We start from the raw sequence: 6,509 nt of genomic DNA on the forward strand, positions 1-6,509 counted from the left end.
CGCCCCCCACGCAGGCCGGGCTCCCTCTGCTGGCCACTCACGGTCGTCCGTCACTCCAGTCACTTCATGCCTCCTGCCGGTAGCCCGAGCCAGGCGAAGCACAGCGGAGCTGCCTGGACTCCCGACTCCAGGAGTCGGAAAAGGGGCGTCCGTCGGGGGAAGGGAATCCCCACCTCTCCTGGGGGCTAAGGGACGAGGTTCATAGTGGAAGCGCATTCCTTTTCAGTGCCTCTGGGTGGATGGGGCTGGGTAGGTGGGTGCTTCCCGATCCCTTTCTCACTTCCCAAGAGGGGCCCAGTCGTGCCCGCCCCCAGCTACCACGGACCCCCGAATCCTTTCCCATCTCTCTACTCTCGAACTTCAACGGGAAACATCCTCCCCATACCAGGGCTTTTGACTAGAGTTGCAACGTCTGGCCTGAAAGTTCTGTGTAACTTATCGAAATCTTTCTTGGGGTGTGGGCAGTGTGGATCAATAAGCTTATCCCTTTCCCTGCCTCACTTTCCCGCAGTATAACGAACTGGTCTGAGTGTCCCACTGTGTTAGTTTCCATTCGGCACGCCCTTCCCCTCAGCCCATCCCTGCGAGGACTGTTCCCCTGTTCTCCTCCCACCCGCATCCTGTGAGCTCAAGTGGGAAACATCCTCCCTCTCACTCTTCACCCAGCTAGCAGGTATCTCCAGGCCCTCTCCCTCCTCCTGAAGCCTTTGGGGTTCCTTCCTGATTCCTTCGCTGAGCTGGCTGCCCATCTTGGGCACTGCGGGGGCAAGGACTGGCCTCCAACTCTCCAGGAACACCAAGGACGGTGGGATGGAGTAAGGGTGAAGGTGGGTGCAGAACTGACAGTATCTGCGCCTCCAAGGGCCCATGGCACCTTCGTGGACCGACGCATTTGCAAGGAAAGAGACCAATGTCTGCCTCTTCGGTGGAGGGGGGGAGCTGCCCCCATGCCACACTGAATTCTGGCTGGGGGACTCGACCAGTGAACGAGTGGGAGGGGGCAGAAGACCCTGCCCTAGTCTCCGGAGGGCAGGTTGCGGCTTGGAACTTGACGTCGGAACCAGGAAGGAACGGTCCAGGAGCTAGGTGGGGTCAAGGAAGTCCCTTATCCGCTCAGATAGAATTTCCCTTGGACAGTGTGTTATTCTGAGATCGCCCTGAGCTAAATGCGCCCCTAAAATTCGAAGAGCTGGGGCGCGTTCGCTTCTTCCCGCTTCTCACTTTCAGCATGACCAGAAAGGAGAGCTGGGCAGAGCCGCAGGTCCGCAGCGGCCAGCGGACCGTTGCTGCTGACACCAGAGGGCAGCACTGACCTTGGGCTGCGGGAGGGGCTGCGAGCAGATTGGGGAGGAGGGTAGGAAGACCAGGATGGGCGGTGTTGCTGCATCAGGCGGGGTGGGGTGGTACTCCGGGGACTCGAGAGGCCCCCAGTCCCCGAACGCAGCTTGGTTTCGTTCTCCCCACCCGTTCGCCGCTCCGTCCCCCCCCTCCACCCCCACCCCAGCTCACACGTCTCTTCCCAGCTGCAAGCGTGAGTGCGGTTGCGGAACCGTGCTGCCGACGGCAGGGCCTTGTCCCAGACAAAGGCCAGGCCGCTCCCAGGCCCAATTAGGCCACCCGCCTCCCCGGCCTCCGGCCCCCATTGTCCCCGGGGTCGCCAATTAGCCCAGGCTCCCCACGTACCCGCCGCTCCGGTGCCCCAAGGCATCCTTAACCCTTCAGGGACTAGCACCACGAGCCTTGGACGGTGGAGCGCAGCGCGGGCGTGAATGCAGGGCGTGCAGTGGGATGATGTGCACTCAGGGGACGTTGAGGTCTGTTGGTGACTGGGTGTGTTGCCATAAGAGGCTTTGTATTGAGAGTGTGAGGTCTGAGAGTGGAATTGTGCGTGTCAGCGTAGGATTGTGAGTGTGATTCACAGGGGAACTGTGTGGGTGTAGGTGGCTCCGTGAGACCCCTAGCGGCTCAGCTGCCTGGATCCTGAGACCTAAAACAAAAAACAAAAAGCCAAATCCGTTGCCCCTGAATCTATTCCCACTCCTGGCGACCCCATGTGCTACAGGGTAGAACTCAGCTTCATAGGGTTTTCTTGGCTGTGGTGGCGCAAACTGTACGCATTCCATTGCGAAACTGCACTCCACTGCTAACCTGAAGAGGAGCCCTCTTGGCTCAGCGGTTAAAGAGCTCGGCCGCAAACCGAAAGGTCATCGGTTTGAATCCACCAACTGCTCAGCCGGGGAGAAAAAATGTGGCAGTCGGCTGCCATAAAGATTTACGGCCTTGGAAACGCTGTGGGGCAGTTCTGCTCTGTCCTGCAGGGTCGCTATGAGTTGGAAACTACCCCACCAGCGGCAATGGGTTTGGTGGATTTTGGCTAACTTAAAGGTTGACAGTTGGAACCCACCCAGCGGTACCGGGAAAGAAAAGGCCTAGGGATCTGCTTTCGTTAAGATTACAGCCCCCACTCCAACCAAAAAAAAAAAAAAAACCCTATGGGGAGGTTCTACTCTGTAACACATGAGGTCACCATGAGTTGAAATCCATTCCACAGCAACTAACAACAATCTTTATGGAAGCAGATTGCCAGGCCTTTCTTCAGCAGCAATGGGTGAGTTGGAGCCTCCAACCTTTCCGAAATAGCAGCTGTGAGCAGACGTTTGTTGATGTTGTAGTTAGTTGCCATGGAGTCCATTCCAACTCAACCTTTTGGCTAGTAGGCAGCGTTTAACCATTTGTGTCCTGACGTTTAACCCTCCTGAGACCTGAGACCTAGGAGACCTCATTTCCTCTTTGGTTAATCTGAGTCTTCCAGCCCTCAAGCCATTCCTTCTCTCCCCCTTCCCCCAGCAAATGCTGCCAAGGAGGAAATCACGAGCATTGATCGCCTGACCCTGCCCTCCCTAGGTTACCACAAACGCCCACAGGGGGCATTCCTTGGGGCCCAGAGGGGCGCGTTCAACCTCCCCCTCCCAAGGACACCCACACGTGAACGCCCCAGCTCGCGGCCCGACTCGCCACTTCCCGGGTATAGGACGGCTCAAGGGACATAGTTGCAACGAGACAGAGGTTTAATCTCTGAGTCCGCCTTCCTCCTTTGGGAAGGACCCCAAATCCAATCCCTTCCTCCTCCTTGCCAGTCCAAGATTCCCGCAGGCAGGGTCCGGCAAGGGGAGGAGCGCTCTGTGCTCGCACACACCCTTGGGACTGGGCGGCGGCGGGAGGGGGACCCGTTCGCGCCCAGGGACCTGCAAAGAAGAGGGAGCTCGAGAGTGCCGTCGGCAGTGAAGCCTGGTTACCCCCCGCTGAATCTGTAGGTGCTCTATCGTAGTGCGCCTGGGACTCTGTTTAGCCCTATGGAACTCTTTTTGGGCTCTTCTGAGCCGCAGAGCTGCGCCCCACTTCCGAATCACCTGGTTTCCGGAACTGACGGCTGTGACTGGTTTCCTGGCCCCTTTTCCAGGCACCGCGGGCGGCTCCAGACCATCAGGGAACCAGGAGCCAGCCCAGTCCGCGACAACTCCCCACATACGCACGAGATGGCGCTCCAGGCCAGAGGCCGGACAGTGGCCAGACGACCCGCCCCGGGCTAGAGCCGGGAGGTGGAACAACAGTGAGATGGGCACGGAGACAGAGCCACTGACTGACATAGATCCAAGCCCAGAGACAGACACCTGCATCCAAGGGACAGAGTCTGCCGCGGAGCCCGAATGCAGCTCCGGGCTGGGACTGTGAACACATTGACCCGAGGGACCGAGGTTCGGGATTGGGGCTTCTCCTCCTTCTCCTTGGGGCCGCCCTGCTATGCCAACTTTAGAGCCTGCGAGGCCCGGCAGCAAACGCTGGCCGGTAGCCTACTGTGTGCCTGGCTGGGCTGGGGTCTCCAAGACCCCTCTCAGGGCAGGGCGGCCGCATGACTCCGGCCTTCCTGGCCTCTCAGAAGTGGGACTACGGGCTGGGATCACCGGATGAGCAGCTCCAGCCGTCAGGGCCTGGGATGGTAGCCGCTTCCGGCCGATGGGCGGGACCCAATGCTCCGGTCGCCGCAAGGTCCGCCTACGCTCACCTTCACTTCCTCACGACCCAGCCGGGATCCTCAGGGGTGGAGCGCGGTGGTGTGCCGGTGGAGCTGCTCACCTGGAGTCCTGTCTCCTTAGGTCCTGGATGTGAGAGCCTCAGGGGAGGCTTTGAGTCTGTGCTGCACTAGCAGGAGGTGGTGGGGAATGGCGAGGGCCCAGGGGTCAACCAGAGAACGTCTCCCACTAAGGTTCTGGGTCCGGTTTGAATGGGGGTGGGGGGGTAGGTGTGAGGCCCGGTGGCAGGGGAGCCCCAGGGTTGGAGTGGGGGATTTGGAAGCCTGCTTTCCACCTACAAGAGCGCTGGCACCTTTGGAAATTATCTCCCTTATTATCAACCTTACACACATTTCCTAAGAGCATGCAGCTGGAAAACAGCCCAGTCAACACCAGTCTAAGTCATTTCCACAGTGACAAGGTCACCAGCTTGTGGTATGACCCCAGCCAGGTGTCTTCCCTGCTCGGGGCTTCCGGCATCTTTCCCCTTCAATTTGTAATGTAGGACAGGATCAAACCTGTGATGATTTAATGATTATCTACATGTCCATCTACTGCTGAGGCAGCTGCTTGGCAGGAAAACTGGGCAGGAGATAAGTACCAGGTCAAGCTCTGCCTCTAGCTGTGTGACCTTGGACAATGTCACTTTCTTCTCTGGGCCCCAGAATCCTCATCTGCAAAATAAGTGGTTTGGATTAAAATCAGATTGATCTGTGAATGACCAGCAGACCCTGACCCAGTTCCCAGCAACCCCCAGCCTCAACGTCTTCAGACAGGAGGCAAGGATTACAGCACCATTTAATGCTTGAGGAAACCGAAGGCAGGGCGGATAGGGGGGGTCATTCTCAGGCCCTTGGGGACCTTGGCTGTTGTTGCTGAGAGCCTTGGGGAGGAGGCAGGGCTGGTGGCCTGGATGAATTCCCAATTAGGAAATTACATTCCAAGTCCTGAAACCCTCAGGGAACAGGCTGGCTCCAGCTGCCTCTGCTCCCTGTGGGGTGTGGGTATTATTCCCCTGGCACTGCCTTCCACCTGGGAGCAAACTTCATTTGGGGAGGCAGAGACTGGTGAGTTTGGGGGTTGACTCTGGAGCCCGGCATCACAGGTCGTTGACTGCCTGTGTGACTTCTCCCCAAAGAGAGAAGCGGATACCCGTGGAGAATGTGCAGGCATCCATGTTTAAGGGTGCCCCCCAAATCTGGAGTACCCAATGTGCCGATGCCTTCCCTGTGTGGAGGCTTTGGGATGCTCAGAGCACTTGCACTGCACGTATCGCCTCTCACTGAACCCTCACTGTCAGGGTAGAGGTTATAAACCCCTATTTCGCTGACGATGACACTGAGGCTCAGAGAAGTGCAGTGAGGAGCCCAAGGTCATCCAGTAAGTACAAGACAGAGCTCTTTCACAATCCCATGGGCTGGGCCCTCGGAAATGTTAGCTGATGAGGTGACTATGGGCAAGAGTCAGCCTCACCACTGGGAAAGGGCAAAGGGGCCGGGCTAGTGCCCTCTGCCTCTGGATGCTGAGCCCCAGATGGCCCGCCCAGGAGGTGTGTCCGTGGGAGAAGCAGCCTGACTCAGAGCCCACGTCCAGAGGACTGGGGAGGGCAACTGCCCGGCTTTGTGTCAGTTCAGCTGGACCTGCCAGAGACCCTGGTGGAGGTACGGGCCTCTCATCTGTAAAACAATAACAGGACCTGTCTCTTGGGGAGGTTGAGAGGATTACCTGGGATACTGCATGTCAAGTGCTCAGCTCAAGGCATGACTCATCTTTGCTCCCATTATTGTTATTATTGCTCTCATTTTTATTTATTTCTCTCCCAAAGAGACCACGCTGTCCTCTGGCCCTATGGCCCATGTCCTTGGCCTGACAGGAGGAGCTGGGGAGCACCCACTGGGTGCCTAACACTGAGCATACATTTTCTTACTTAATTCTCAGTACGATTACTCCCATTTTACAGAGGAAAAAACCAAGGCTTAGATTTGACCAAGGTTACATAGCTGCTAAGAAACAGGGCACAGGGTCACACCAAGGTCTGACTGACCCTAAGCCTGTGGCCTTTCCTGGAGTCCTAAGAGTTCCTGCTCTAAGCCCTGGAGCCTCCGAGCCCCACTGGGCACTGTGGGGCCCAGCCCTCAGTGGGGGCTGTTGTGGGACTGTTTGTTACTTAGCCCTGGACTGGCTAGTTGGTTCCTTCATCCTGCTACAACTTCGGGTCTTACTCCCTTCTGAGGGGCCAGTTAACCCACCATATATTGCCGCAGGCTTTGGCCTCACACAGCTGTCCCAGTTTGCCCAGGACAGTCCCAGTTTTAGTACTGAGAGTCCCATGTCCTGGGAAAGCCCTCAGTTCTGAGCAAACTGGGACAGTAGGTCAGTCTACCACCCCCGCCCCCCATGCAGACACACACAGATTCCTCGCACATGCACTCACAGGGA

Source organism: Trichechus manatus, unplaced genomic scaffold (assembly GCF_000243295.1).
Source record: "Trichechus manatus latirostris isolate Lorelei unplaced genomic scaffold, TriManLat1.0 scaffold00054, whole genome shotgun sequence".
Classification (NCBI taxonomy): Eukaryota; Metazoa; Chordata; class Mammalia; order Sirenia; family Trichechidae; genus Trichechus; species Trichechus manatus.